At 43.7% G+C, this 14,915-nt stretch overlaps 1 long non-coding RNA gene across 1 annotated transcript in view; it reads left to right on the top strand.

Moving 5' to 3' along the window:
• Positions 1-597: 597 nt before the first annotated feature.
• The window catches only part of LOC142830318 (uncharacterized), a 56,355-nt gene continuing 42,037 nt past the window's right edge, over positions 598-14,915 (top strand). Inside the window, exon 1 of the long non-coding RNA XR_012905486.2 lies at positions 598-735. This is a non-coding gene — a long non-coding RNA (uncharacterized LOC142830318). The remainder of the gene's footprint in view (positions 736-14,915) is intronic.

The raw sequence follows: 14,915 nt of genomic DNA, 5'->3' as shown, positions 1-14,915 counted from the left end.
TCTGGGGGCTTGTTTGTTTTTGTTCCTTTTTGAGCAAACACTAACCTTTGTTCTTCTGAGCTCCCCATAATGCCTCCTTAGAGTTGCCATTCTGTGTCTTTCACATCTGAATTACCTCCCGTGGGCTATGTCCTACTACAGCTAAAGTACATCTCCTGTATTGCTCTCCCCTTCTGGCTGAGTCATTGCAGTGTCTCATAGATTCCTATTCAACAAGGCCAATTTTATGCTATTCTCACAGCATAAAATGGCCTCAAAGGGGGTGGAAAACCTCGAGTGATGTGGGAAGGGTTAGGGTTAGGGTCTGCATCCTCAAAACTATAGAAAAAAGTGTGAAGCCAAAACACATTATACTTTAATTATTCTGTGTTGCCAGAACCCAGACAAGATCCAAGGAACCAAATTCTGACTGTGTTAGCTTATTATAGTATCCAGAAAATAGAACATTCAAAGGTGACTTAAACTACATGGGTAGCACCTGTCATGAATTGGCATAAGCATGGCCCAGACCCAGATAAATGGGAGGAAAGTTATCCTTTTTTTTTCTCTATAAAAGGACTGACTATGTGCACCTGCCCTCACTGCAGGGACCTTTAAGGGAATGCCACAGAGTAATGTCTGTGATCACTGACTCTTTTGAGTTCTCTTAAAAATGGAGCAGAGAGACAGGCTCAGGAGAAATTTAGGGATACTCCTGGAGTTAGTACCCTGAGCTGGAGCAAGGCCTAAGCTGAGGTAAGTCTGGATTTCTTTCCCTTTGTATATGAAAACCTCACAGAGTCAGGCTTTATTTTGCTTTTGTTAGTTGCTTGAAATAAATAACCCCAGCCCAAAAGAATCCTAGTCAGTTTTAGGATTTGGTTCTAGAACTAGTATGTTCACATACCTTACCCATTACATCAAGGCGGGAAGGACAATGAAGACAGATTGAATAATAGAGTAAAAGCAGCAGCAGCACTGGTTCCAGTGGCAGCAGGGAGGCCAACAGAAACATATGGCCCTGAGCCAATATCACACACATTTGGGGCAACTTAAGGCTGCTGGGTGTTCTTGTGCATGGTCTGGCTGGGCCACAGCCCACTTTTCTCCCATTTCAGAATCAAGACCCTTGGTAAAGTTCATTTTTTAGTCACAATGGCCCTGGAGGATGAATAGGAGTTGACTTACCTAGCTATTAGACCCATTAATAGTCATTGAATGCACAGATGAGATGCCCCAATTCCAAGGTTCTTAGTTTATGTCTTCAGTTTTACATACATATAAATTCTTCATGAAGTTAGAACTGAACACAGTATTCCTGGCATGAGCATTCCATTGATTTGTGTAATGCTATCATATCTTCTTTCATCATGGATTGGTGCAGAAATTGTTCTTTGAACTCACTAGACGTTTGCTGTAAGGTATACAAAAATAGCTCTAGGTGGTTTTCCAATACAACAACAGAAATAAATCTTAAAGCCAGGAGAAAAAATACAGATTCATAGGGCTACATTTTCTAAAACATCTAGATCTTTTGTGCATTCATTGTAATCTTACGTGTCTTAAATCTATTAGGCCAAATCTCTAATGCCTTACTCACACAAATAACTCCACTGATATTAGTAAGGCAAGAGGCATTTGGTATATATTAGATAGCAGTTGGTATATATGAAAAGACAAATAGACATAGCTTGACATTGTATCTGACTATCTGAAACTCCTGTGTGCGAGGAGGGAAAAGTTGCAGGTATTAGCTGGATGCATATTAGCTGCATCCAGCTTATGGGTCCTGGTTAAGTGTGCTTTCATGCTTGTGCATGAGGTGATATTTATTCTGGTTTCTTTGGGTCTATACTGTGTTTGCACTGCACCTGGTGCAATAGGGCCTCACTCTTAGCTAGCCCTTAGTCAGTCTGATAATTAACATGTTAGTCTTTAAAGTGCTACATTGTCCTGCATTTTGCTTCAACTATCCCAGACTAACACGGCTACATTTCTATCACTGATAATTAACATGTTATTAAGGGGTTACTTACACTACAGTGTAAACTCAAGGTTGATGCTCAAGTCTCCAATCTACATACAAATCACACCAAGTCAGGGTCCTGGAATCCCACAGGAGTAGAGGATGAAAGCCTGTGTTAGACTGAGACCCAGGGCTCAAGACCTACTGCTTTGTGACATAGATGCACCCCCACTGGATACATGCTCCAGGAATTTGCCGAATGTACCCCACAGTCCTATGTGCTGATTTTCTTTGACCTGTGGATAGTTAAGTCTTTGCCACACTACAGCAGAAACAAAGGGTCAAAGCAGCCACATTTCAGAAGGGCGTTAAGAAATCTGGGAAATGGTTGGTTGGATTCAGGAGCCATGTGGGAACTGGAGGCCTGGGCTAACACCCAGGTTAAACAATTCTTAACCCAGGGTTGACAATGTCATAGAATCCTAGGGCTGGAAGACACCTTGGGAGGTCATCAAGTCCAATCCTCTGCCCAAAGCAGGACCAATCCCAACCAACTCATCCCAGCCAGGACTTTGTCAAGTTAGGACTGAAAAACCTCTAGCAGTGGAGATTCCACCACCTCCATAGATAACCCGTTCCAGGGCTTCACCACCCTCCTAATGAAACAGTTTTTCCTAATATCCAACCTAGACCTCCCCCACTGTGTAAATGTTCAAGCCCTGGGTTCTCTACTCCAGGGTCTCTGACTTTGAGTTCTACTAACCCTAGGCTTACACCACAGTGTAGACCCAAGGCACCACCCATATGACTTCATACGCTAACCATACAGTAGGTAAGAGCACAAGGGAAGTATAGCCATCACAGAACTATTATGCATCTCCCCATCCCAAACACTATGCACAGAGGTGGGATTGGGCAGAACTTGGTCCCTCTTCCCCCTTATAATTGCCAGCACAACAAGGGACATATCCTTGCCTGCTACCACAGGATTCAATGGGAACCCAGAACTCAGGATTGGACAGTTACAATCTGCCTTCTGGTCAGCTTCAGGAGCAGCTCATGCACTATCCTTTCTTCAGGCTTCATGGCATAGCCACAATTTAGCCACATGTTCTTAAGACCCAACCGTCCTTCCATTATGTCTAATCTGGCTTGAAAAGCACCAAGTAGTGAACTGAAGATGTAAAATAAGATGGGGCCGAAAAGCAATGGGGGCACCTGACTCCTCGTTTCTGTATCTCTTTTCCAGCTCTGAAGCTAAGCTCTCTTGCAAACTCATGCAAGCATGATCTCACCTTTTGGCTTAAAAGTCATTCTAGCTTGCTAAAGAGTTGCTCTTTCTCACCTTCTAAAAGCAATTTGATCTTCTCCATGCAGCTCTAACTATAAGATTTTTCTGATGTTTGAAAGTAATTTGTAGAAAATAACAACTTGGCATAGGGGAATGTAGCATGACTGGTAATTTGACAGAAAAAAAATGTGAAGATTTGACTTGTGACACTGAAGGGCAAGCACCCTTGCCTAAATGTATAACCAAAAACTGAGAACTCTAAAAGATGCTGTTGGATTTAATTGTTTGGTCTCACATACAACTACTTGCATTCTGTTTAGCTCTTTATAATTGCATTCTCATGAGATTCAGCGTATTTCCTTCAAAACCTTGAATACTTTCAGGCCAGCTAAGCTTGTTTCCAAGTATTTGTTAAATTGGTAGCCAACGTCCTCTTCCAGATTCTCTGAAAAAGCAGTGGACAATCCTAAGTATAAATAGGCATACTATGCACAATGAGGATTCCATAAAGAACTAACGGCCAAGCTTGATTTCAGAAGAGATGAATGCCATAAATTAGTCCTTTCTGATTTTAGAATTCACAAGCTAATGTTTGTTAAGGTACAAGATTTGGCACAGACACATCTGGTATTACTTATAATAATGCCAATGATTTGTGTAGTTTACCAACTGCCACTGTTATCCTTTCCCATGACTATAATGGTTATTACTAGGGCTGAACACCAGAGGCATCAAGAACGGATCCCATTTATTTCAGATGGAGCTGTAGATGTTTCAGACTTCTGAATATCGGCCACTAGGGGTGTTTGCCCAGGCACACAGAAATGACATACCACATCAGAGTAGTAAGGGTGATGAAACAATACCAGTGTTTATGAAAGATCTGAAAGCTGGGGCATGTGGAGAGGTGTTTATAAGGGGTTTGATTAAAATAAGCACACAGGATCTTTTGAGGGGAATATGCTGTGTTTATTGAAAATACAAAGTAAAAGGCATGTGTGCGCGCGCGCGCACACACACACACACACCGGCCTGTTGTTATTATAGTCACCAGTCTGTTGTTTGCATCAGTCTAGTGGCCAATTAGGCTGAGTGTGAGAGGGAGCTGAGCTTCTGTCAATCTGGACTGATGCTCCAGGATAATGGCAGGACGGAACCTGGAGAACCATGCAAAATGCCCCATCTTTTACAGCAGGGGTGGGGGAACCTTTTTTGGGTTGGGTACCACTGGCCCACAGAAATAAACAGCCAGGGGACACTCAAAAGTGAGAAGCAACCCCCTCCCCCCAAAAACCCCCAAGCCCCCAAACCACCTCACTGACATGGCCCCAAATAAGAAGCAAAAACGACACTCCACACATTCCCTTTGCACACCAAAGGCTCGCAGATTTTGTCGGTTCCCCTAGGCTCTGGAGTGGGACCTAAAATGAGGGGTTTAGGGTGTGGGAGGGGGTTGCCAAAAAGCAGGTTTGAGGTGTGGGGTCTGGGCAGGAGGGTTGGGGATTGGTGGGTCTGGTAGGGTGCAGGGGCAAGTTGGATGAGAGGGAGGGTGTAGGAGCAGCATGGGGGTATATGGTTTGGATGGGAGGGGTGCTGGATCAGACTGACTCAACTCCTTGGGGATGCACATGTCCCCCACTGCTCCCAGGCACTGCACCCCGCTGCTCCTAAAGCCCATGATTACAATCAATCTAAGTTGCAGGGGGAAAGCACTTTGCTACACTGCCATTTCCCCAGCCAGAGGGGAAAGGAGAGGGGGAGTGAACAGATCCGCTTCCTCCCACTGCCAGGCTTCTCGATGCAGCCCCTGGACAGTAGGTTCCCTACCTCTGTTTTATCGCAGTCCATTATCATGCAAATTTCTGGATTTTGCAGCATCATATTGAAATATTTCTCTATTTGAAGGTTGTTTTTCTTGGTGTTTAATATCAGTCTGCTGATGACTTTTCTGGGTGTTTCCCCTCCCTGGATGGGATTTGTTATCTTCACACATTGGGAATGCTTGCTTCTAACTTCAGAGTTGCCAATCTGTCCCTCATTCATCATCAGACACTATGGCAGGACTACTCAACATGCAGCCCGCGGCCTCTTTGTTTGTGGCCCGCGGTGCAGGTTGGGTTCACGCGGGGCTCTGCACATGGCCCGCGGGTGGGAGCCAAAACAAAAACGTAGACAATATAATGGCCTTCTGTTGCTATGCGTTTTAGTAGTTAAATTCCTGGACTGCCATTGCTTATTGAAAGTGCTGTCATATGGGTGGAAATTGAGTAACTATTGTATTTTATTAATAGCATCAGAACTGACTTAAATGGGGCCTGTGTGTTGTGTAGTCTTGTCTCAATCTTTGTATTCATGCCCGTCAGTGTGAAAGTAGCTATTTGTTTAATTTGCGGCCCTCGGCATGTGCTGTGAGTTTCATTGTGGCACAAAGTAGAGTAGCCCTGCACTAAGAGCACATTCAGTAATTAATCTGTGTGTGTGTGTGTGTGTGTGTGTGTGTGTGTGTGTGTGTGTGTTTACCGATAGGTCCATTTACTTATGAATGGCTTTCCTACACAGAAGCAAATGGTGGTTGGAGGGAAGATGATGGGGGGCAGTGACTAACTGGGACAGAGGCAGTTTTGAAAAATGGGTGCTTCTCTCAGGAAGGGGAATGACCACTGGCACATGCCAGAAGACGAGGCCAGAATGGCAAGAAAAGTCTGTATAGCCTAAGAGTACTTACTAAATCCAGGATGCACAGTAAGGTATGGAATGGACCAGGGCACTGCCTTCAGATTTTTTTTTTTATTTTGACAAGATTTATAACATTCTAATGTGCTTTGTTCAAAAGCAAAATGTCTGCAGTCAGTAGTGCTCATCCCATATGTCCAAAAATCATGAGTCAGGCTCACCAAAAATCATGACATTGACTTAAAAATAATGAAATTATGTCAAACGAGATATTTATTTGCCTTATGCTCTTTAAGCCTTTAAGGTATCTTGGGATCACATTTCTCCACAGGCTAGATACTTAAAATGCAACAAAAGTCTTGTCAGGAGTGCATAGAGAAGTGTTAGAAAGCCAAAAGCTTGGAGCTACACAAATCAACACATCCTCAAAAATTAAATTTCACATGCATGTTCCTTGAAATTGCTAATCCTTCCCTATAAAAATGTCACAACTATCCCAAATCCAAACCTCAGATATCCCCAAATAAATCTCAAACACTTGGGGATTGTGGTCTGACCCAAAGGTCAAAACACTCTGGATACTGTAGATGAAGAGATGGAGTACATTCCACCATTGGAAGTCATCTGAAGAAAGACTTTTCAACAGCTCACCCTCTCTCTCATACACATGTCTGGTTTGATCATCTCTGCTGATTGCATTTGTTGCATTAACACCCATGATAAAGGTGGTCTCTCAGACAGGCAGCTTCCAAACCATTTAGAATGTTATGAAGTTCAGAAGTATCATAGAACTCCATCTGGAATCGTAGTGGCAGTGTAGATTCCCGAGCGCTAGCATTATATGCCCATGACAAGACATATCTCAACATGGGGATCACTGTGGTCTGTATCCCCTTGTTTCCAGGCTGATTTAGGTGCAACACTCAGCATGGTAGTAGTAGTGACAAAGGCATAGACTATTGTAATAAAACTGATTATTAGAGAAAGAATCAGTATGACCACTACTGCCCTAGGATCATCTAGCAGCAGCCGAATTTTTACAAGGCACCTAAAATATAAACTCAGCTAACAAATGATGGACAAGTCAGAAGGTTGTTATCCTGATTGGAGGAAGCAGTATACCAACATACTGTCAATCTTCTTGGAATTTAGGTACAATTTGCACTCTTCCATCAAGTCACTGCTCAACTCAGACTCTAAGTGGAGAATGCTGAGTGTTGTGAACACACTGGAAAGACTTCAGCCCATTCTGTTAACCTTTCCAAAATCCCCAGGTGGCATGTAATGTGGTATACATGAGAGTCCTAAAGTGGAAAAGAGAGACAGTTATCCTAGGGTTTCTCTCTAAGGGTATGTCTACACTAGCTCGTTAATTCGCGCTAGGTAGGCAAATGAGGCAACTGGAGTTGCTAATGAAGCCCGGGATTTAAATAATTCTTAGTTCCAATTAACTTCCACAAGTTAAGGAGTAACAGTTAATTCGAACTAAGGACTTAGTTCGAATGAATGTTTCACTGCCGCGTGTAGCCACGCGGCACTGAGTTCGGGCTAGTGAAATTTCAAAATGGCGACCGGACGGGAACATGCAAATAAAGCCTGGGATATTTACATTCCGGGCTTCATTTGCAACTCCGGTTGCCTCATTTGCCTACCTAGCTCGAATTAACAAGCTAGTGTAGACATACCCTAAGTGAGTGAGTATAGAGTCTATACTACAGTTTTTTCTGGGATACAGGAGGTATCCTGGAAAAACTCCACCACATTCAGGGAACTCATCTGCTCTTCCGAAATTTTTTTTGGAAGAGCAGACATGCTCTTTCAGGAGGCCTGTAAACCTTGTTTCATGAGAGAGAAAACCTCTTCTGAGAGTGTAGATGGGCCACATTTTGGAAAAGCCTCTTCCAAAAAAAGAATCAGAAAAATGTACACAAATTGCGAAATGCAATTTGTGTACTTGTTTTCTGAAAAAGAAGTGTAGTGTAGACATAGCCTAAGAGAAAAGAATGACTACTTACTTTTAGGCTCACAGGCATCTGTACGTAAACTAATGACCATCTGATAGACCTATCAGCATAGACATGCAGGAAGAAATTGAAAATGATGTGAAAAGGCTTCATTTTTTGGCACTGGATAATCAGCCAACGCTATCATTGCCATGTCCAAGAACTAATTCAAAATTCTCACTCTCATTCCCTTTTATATTTTCAAGATTTAACTTTGCTTAAAATTGAGACTTTTTTGAAAACTCATTTTTTAAAATAGGCCTTTTATTTTAATAACATATTTAGTTCTTGGTTCTCTCAACATATTTAGTACTGTTAAACCTACAACCCACTGTAAAATGCAAATCCTCTTGATTTATGTAGAGGCTCCATTTATGTAGAGGCTCCATTGTTTTTTCTCTATATTTTAACCACAAATTTTCATGTACTTCTAATATCTCAATTTCATATATATGAATTGCCTTCTGGAAGGTACATGAATGGGTTGTTATAGCTCACTCTGTCAGATTTACTCTTTAAAACTTCCCTTTGCTTTCAGAATGGTGATTTATAAGGCTGCCACAACCTCAAAGTCTGGATGCCTTTCTAATGATGGCACCAGCGATAATAGGAAACTCATATGGGAGGGATTTTCTGAGCTGTGGTAGGAGACCTAGATGTGAGGTGAGGTTCAGAATATTTTTCTTAAGTGAGAGGTTGGCTGTTTTAGAGGAGGCTTTTAGAAGAAGATGTGAGTCTGTAGGGGCATTTCAAAAACATTATTGCATTAACACATGGGGACTTGGGAGAACAGTTTTATGAGAAGATGTGTCAGTAGAGGCATTTTCTGATCACCTTCAACTCATCCTGCCTCCATTATGCTTTTCGTAGAAGTTTCCTGCATAGTGAGAAATCTGGATTGCAGCCTGAACTTCTCTGCTCCCCTACCAGGAAAGAGAACAGAAAGATAAGTTTTGGTATGCCTGATGATAACTGACTCCGAGAGAGACACTGATTCATTGCCTTCCATCCTTCCAGTATGGATTGTTCCCAGGAAGTGTTTTTGAGGGAGACGGTAGTTTAGATTTGTGACAAATGGTATTTTTTAACCTGTTCTGTTAATTAAACTGGAAGATAAGTTCTTATTACAAAGGTTGTCATTAAGAATGCAACATCTGTCAACAGCTACCTCACAATGGTTTTCTGTTTCACCACAATTTTCCATAATTTGGAAAAGGAAACACTTGTGGTGTCTCATACTGTGATGTGTTAACTGTGGCCACCTTCTTTGCTGTTTCTCAAGTCCCACTTCAACGGGGATTTATTCCACTAACTTTTCATTGAAATCTAGGCATCACAACACTATTATGGACTTGGTTCTGGTACATTCAACCTCCCAAAGGCGCATTCCGCATACTGGCTGGACATACCAGATATAATATGTTTGGCAGCAGTCAAGCAATTTATTCATGAAGTCTTTGGAACTGGGAATTCTGACATAATTGCATTGTTGTAAATACTTAAAAATGTGTAAGCCTAAATGCAAAGGGAATTGCATACAGTACTTAGTGACAAATGTTCCATGCAATATACTGGATTTAGCTGCCCCACTTCCTCGATGCTCTGTGGAATTGAGTGGTTACATTTATGCGCATAGCAATGAAAATATTGCTTTTAGTGGCAAGCTAAGGATTAATATCCTCCAACTTTTAAAATTGACTCTATATTTTAGAAACTCTGTGTGTCCATCCATCTATCTGTTAGTCCGTTTGTTCAAGAATTCCTCCGAAATAGCAATAGCTAGGATCACCAAATTTGGTATGCAGCTTTCTCTCCTCGTATCTTAAAGTAAGGTCAGGGTTTGACTGTGCTAGGAAAATGGGATGTATGTGGAATGTGATTGTTTCACATCAAATGGAAAGGGAAGGGTGTGATAGCAGGGACAATTATACTGATGAATGACCACAGGGGGCAGCAAACACCCCAGCTCTGGGAAGCAGTTGCTGGCTAGCAGCATGGTCCCCACTGCCCCGAGCTGCCCCTGAGAAGCAGGCACTGACCAAGCCTGCACTCCACTCCCACCCCCAGGCTGATCCTGGGGAGAAGCTAGAGGGCAGCCTGCATAGCTCAGGATGGCCCCAGGGAGAAACCAGCAGGAGACCTGTGCTACCCCCACTGCCTTGGGCCAGCCTCACCCTCAGCAGTACCAGGTAAATCCTCTAGTAAAAGACATTTAAGAGATAAAACTGCTGGAAAGGTACCCACAGCCCTCAGCATGGTGGGGCACTGTTTGGCACAGAGAGAGCAGAATAAGAGCTCATTGTGTCAGCCCGAGACATAGCCATCATGCTCTTTGGTAGCATGGGTCATCATTTGCCCAGTTCTTTTTTTGACAAAAGGCAAGGGCAGGTTGGAAACTGAAGTATGTTAGCTCTGGCTTTCCTGCATAATCTACTGAGGCTATGTCTAGACTGCAGGCTTCTTTCAGAAGAAGCTTTTTTCAGAAGAGATTCTTCTGAAAAAACTTCTTCCAAAAGAGAGTGTCCACACTGTAAAAGTGCATTGAAAAACCAAGCTGCTTTTTTGAAAGAGAGCGTCCAGACTGAATGGATGCTCTCTCGCATGTCAACTGATTGCTATGGACGGAATGACCACCAGGGCACCTGTGCTTTTTCCTTTTTCCCTCTTCTTCCCCCTCCAATCACATCTTTTTGCGAAAGAGCTCTGTCACCAAAAGGCTTCTTCCTCGTCGAATGAGGATTACCAATGCCAGGAAAAAAAACCTTTGTTTCAATTTTCTTGTGGAAGAATACAATTGCAGTGTGGACATTCCTCAGGTTTTGTCAGAAAAACGGCCTTTTTTCCAACAAAACTCTGTAGTGTAGACATACCTGAGAGTGCTTCTGGGAGCTACTGAAATTGTTTATGGGTAGGTAAAGTGATACTCATTGACTTATCACTTATGACATCTCACAGTAGCCACTTCACCTCTTTCTTCGCTTGACATTCTCTTCATAGCCCATGAATAGCTCCGTTTGCATTAGCTAGGAGAAGTATAACACTGTATTGTGAAATACAGATTTAGCCTACTCCACATTCTGTAGCTGGTGAAAGAGCCATTACTCAGGGGTGGCGAAAACACTAGGAAAAAAAGTCCATTTTTTTTGTAGGACTGATCGTGTGTGTGTGTGTGTGTGTGTGTGTGTGTGTGTGTTGCCCAGCCAACTAGTCAAAGGTCCAGCACTGGCTGCTACCAAACCCCCTGAGACCTGAACCAGAGTGCTAAGTTACGCTAAGTTTCAAATCTTCAGTAAGATGCACACAAGCAAACTCTATACCTATGACTTCAACACTTCAAAGGACTGTGGTCTTAGAAAGCTAGCATAAGCCTAGGATTTAAACCTTATATATTCCTCTGTGGCATCCCAATATTGCAGTTCTAATGTAGTGCTCTCAGACTAATAATTTTCAATATTTTCATGTGTTACTAGATTGCTATGAGATGTATAAATTGACAATATTAAACATACAGTAATTTCCAAAAAAAATGGAGGATACAGTTCTACAGCATTTAAAGTGAATTTAGAAAGTATATGCAAAGAGAAACTTACATCTTTAACATGTATATTTCACAAGAGATAATCAATTTTATCACAATCTAATATATTCAATAACATAAATATACTCTACAATCTGTGTAATAAATAATACTACTTTGCTCTTGTGTAGCATTTTGTAATCTGAGACTCTCAAAGCACTTTACAAAGAGGTGATTTGTTGTTGTTGTTATCCCTAGTTTACAGATAAGGAAAGTGAGGCTCAGATAGTTGAAGTGAGTTGTCCAACGGTGCCCAGGACTTTGTGTTTCTGACTCTGCCAACCCGCTGATATAATGTTGCAGATTTGCAGGGAGACGAAAGGGCTCTTTAAAATAGCAGAAAAAAAGTGTAACAAGAAGCCAATGGCTAGAACCTGAAGCCTCAAAAATATAAATTGGAAGCAAGCCACAAATTCTTAACAGTAAGGTGATTAACCAGTGGAACTATCTACCAGGGGAAGTGGTTGATTTTTCCATCTCTTCATGTCTTCAAATATGCTGCAAGATACAAGTTATGCTTTCATCAATCTGGGTGAAATTTAGCAGCCTGTGATATAGAGGAGGTCAGACTAGATGATTTAATAATCCCTTCTGACCATAAACTCCATGAATTTCCTATATAACCCCGAGCATTGTCATTTAGGAACAATGTCTGTTACATTTGCTCAAGCTTCTTAGTGCCTTAGTGCAGATACAGTCTCACTGAGGGCAATGGGCTAGTCAAGGAATCAAGTGCTTCTCACTGTGAATAGCTCTTTACTGCCCCATAACTCTGCATGCCTGTATAAAGTGACAATAATACTTTCCTGCTTCAAAGGGAGGTTGTGAGGATTCATTAATGCTTTTGAGGTACAGGCTGAGCCTCCTTGGTCCAGTAATCTTGAGACCAGACCAGTCCTGAACCAGTTAATTTGCTGGACCAGGGGAGAGCAACGCTGTGCCCTTTGCTCCTGGCTGATGGTGCTCTTCAGTCAGCCCCTGTCCCACTAGGTCTCCACTCCCTTGGCCCACCAGGGCTCTGCTGCTGGACCCCCAGCAGTTGGGGCTCTGTTCCCCTGGCACACTGCCTCTCCCCCACTGCAGGTCTACAGGATGCTATAGCTCTGCTCCTCTGGTCCACAGGGGCTCCACAGCTGGCTCCCGGCCCGTGGGGTTTCCGCTCTTTCCTGGTCCAGCAATGTTCCTAACCCCAGCCCACTGGGCAGAGACATAGGCAGAGATTAGGCTATGTGAAGATGAAGGATTAGACACGAGCTCTGAGGCAAGGCCAATCAGATCACCTGATTTGCCTACCTGTGCTTGTATTTATATACAAATATTCTAAACATACACAGGACTCCAGATCGCTTCCAGGGTAAAACACAGGTGCAGATGCACAATTGTCATGCATTACTTGCAGCACTTCCAATTATATTTCAGTGGGTAAGAGAGGATTTGCATGTCATGAATATATTATTTTCATGCATCTAGCACCAGGTTAATAATTTCTGTAAGGGTATGTCTACACTACAAAGTTAATTCGAACTAACAAGCGTTAGTTCGAATTAACTTTGATAGGCGCTACACAGGCAAACCGCTAGTTCGAACTTAATTCGAACTAGCGGAGCGCTTAATTCGAACTAGGTAAACCTCTTTCTACGAGGACTAACGCCTAGTTCGAATTAAGTAGTTCGAATTAAGGGCTGTGTAGCCACTTAATTCAAACTAGTGGGAGGCTAGCCCTCCCCAACTTTCCCTGGTGGCCACTCTGGGCACCGCCAGTGAAACTCTTCTGCCCCCCTCCCAGCCCCGGAGCCCTTAAAGGAGCATGGTCTGGCTATGGTGCCCGTGCCAGGTGCAAGCCTGCCAGCACCCAGCCAGCAGACCCTACACCTGGCACAGCACGAGCCAACAACCCGCTGCCACCCAGACCTCCGCCTCTTCCCGGGACCAGGCTGGTGGCTCCCAGGAGCCTGCCCGGGGCCACAAGAGGTGGGCGCCCGCCTGGTCTAGTGCGAACATCGTGGACCTCATCCACGACCTCCACACTAGGCACAGGAAAGTGGCCATCTAGGGCAGGATAGCTGCCAGCCTGGCCACCCAGGAGCAGGTGTGCATGAAAATCAAGGTGGTCCACTGAGACCTCTGACCCTGAGCTTAGAACGGCCGTACTGGGTCAGACCAAAGGTCCATCTAGCCCAGTAGCCTGTCTGCCGACAGCGGCCAACACCAGCTACCCCGGAGGGGATGGACCGAAGACAATGACCAAGCCATTTGTCTCATGCCATCCATCTCCAGCCTTCCAAAACAGAGGCCAGGGACACCATTTCTATCCCCTGGCTAATAGCACTCCATGGACCCAGCCTCCATGACTTGATCTCACTTCTCTTTAAACTCTGTTATAGTTCTAGCCTTCACAGCCTCCTGCAGCAAGGAGTTCCACAGGTTGATTATTTGCTTTGTGAAGAAGAACTTTCTGTTATTAGTTTGAAGCCTGCTACCCATTCATTTCATTTGGTGTCCTCTAGTCCTTCTATTATGGGAACTAATGAAGAACTTTTCTTTATGCACCCTCTCCACACCACTCATGCTTTTATAGACCTCTATCATCTCCCCCCTCAGTCTTCTCTTTTCTAAGCTGAGAAGTCCCAATCTCTTTAGCCTCTCTTCATATGGGACCTGTTCCAAACCCCTGATCATTTTAGTTGCCCTCCCCTCTCCCACCCTCTCTCTTCCCCTCTCCCACCTCCTTTTCCCAGTCTCCCCGAGTTTTGTTAAATAAAGAGAGTTTCTATTTTTGAACACACGTGTCCTTTATTTTGTACATCAGGAAGGGGGGCTAGGGAGGGGTAAGTGGAAGGAGGTGAGGGAGGAATGGGGTACGAGTCCCCAATGAGGAGGACTGGAGTGGCTCTGCGGGCTTCTCTCCTGCAGCCCCCCAATTGACATCCTCCCCGGATGGCAGCCTGCGGCAAGTGGGCATTCAGGGCACTCCAAGACAGGACTGCTTTGCTGTCCCTCATCGAGTTAGACAAGCGAGCGGGGAACCCCTGAGAACTGTCTGTCCGGGGTGGAGGTCGGGACCCTTTAAGCACAGCCCTCGGCTAGCCTGAGACAGCAGCTCCACGCTCTAAGTCCTAATCTGATGCCCTGCCGGCACTACTTCCGGCCATCCTTAACCTTGGTTCAGGATCCACTCAATGTGGACATGCTAGTTCGAATTAGCAAAACGCTAATTCGAACTAGTTTTAGGTCTAGATGCACTAGTTTGAATTAGCTTAGTTCGAAATAACTAATTCGAATTAAGTTAGTTCGAATTAGTGCTGTAGTGTAGACATACCCTAAGAAAGTACAGCTCTCACTGACTACAGTGTGTAGTTTATCTGCCTATTGTGGGATTGAATTTGGGTCTCAAGTTCCAGAAACTCACTTTTACAATATTGCACT

The sequence above is a fragment of the Pelodiscus sinensis genome, chromosome 7, assembly GCF_052426305.1.
Source record: "Pelodiscus sinensis isolate ZL-2025 chromosome 7, ASM5242630v1, whole genome shotgun sequence".
In the NCBI taxonomy this organism is placed as follows: Eukaryota; Metazoa; Chordata; order Testudines; family Trionychidae; genus Pelodiscus; species Pelodiscus sinensis.
Note: the sequence above shows the minus strand (reverse complement) of the source record. Positions and strands in the feature narration are given on the sequence as shown.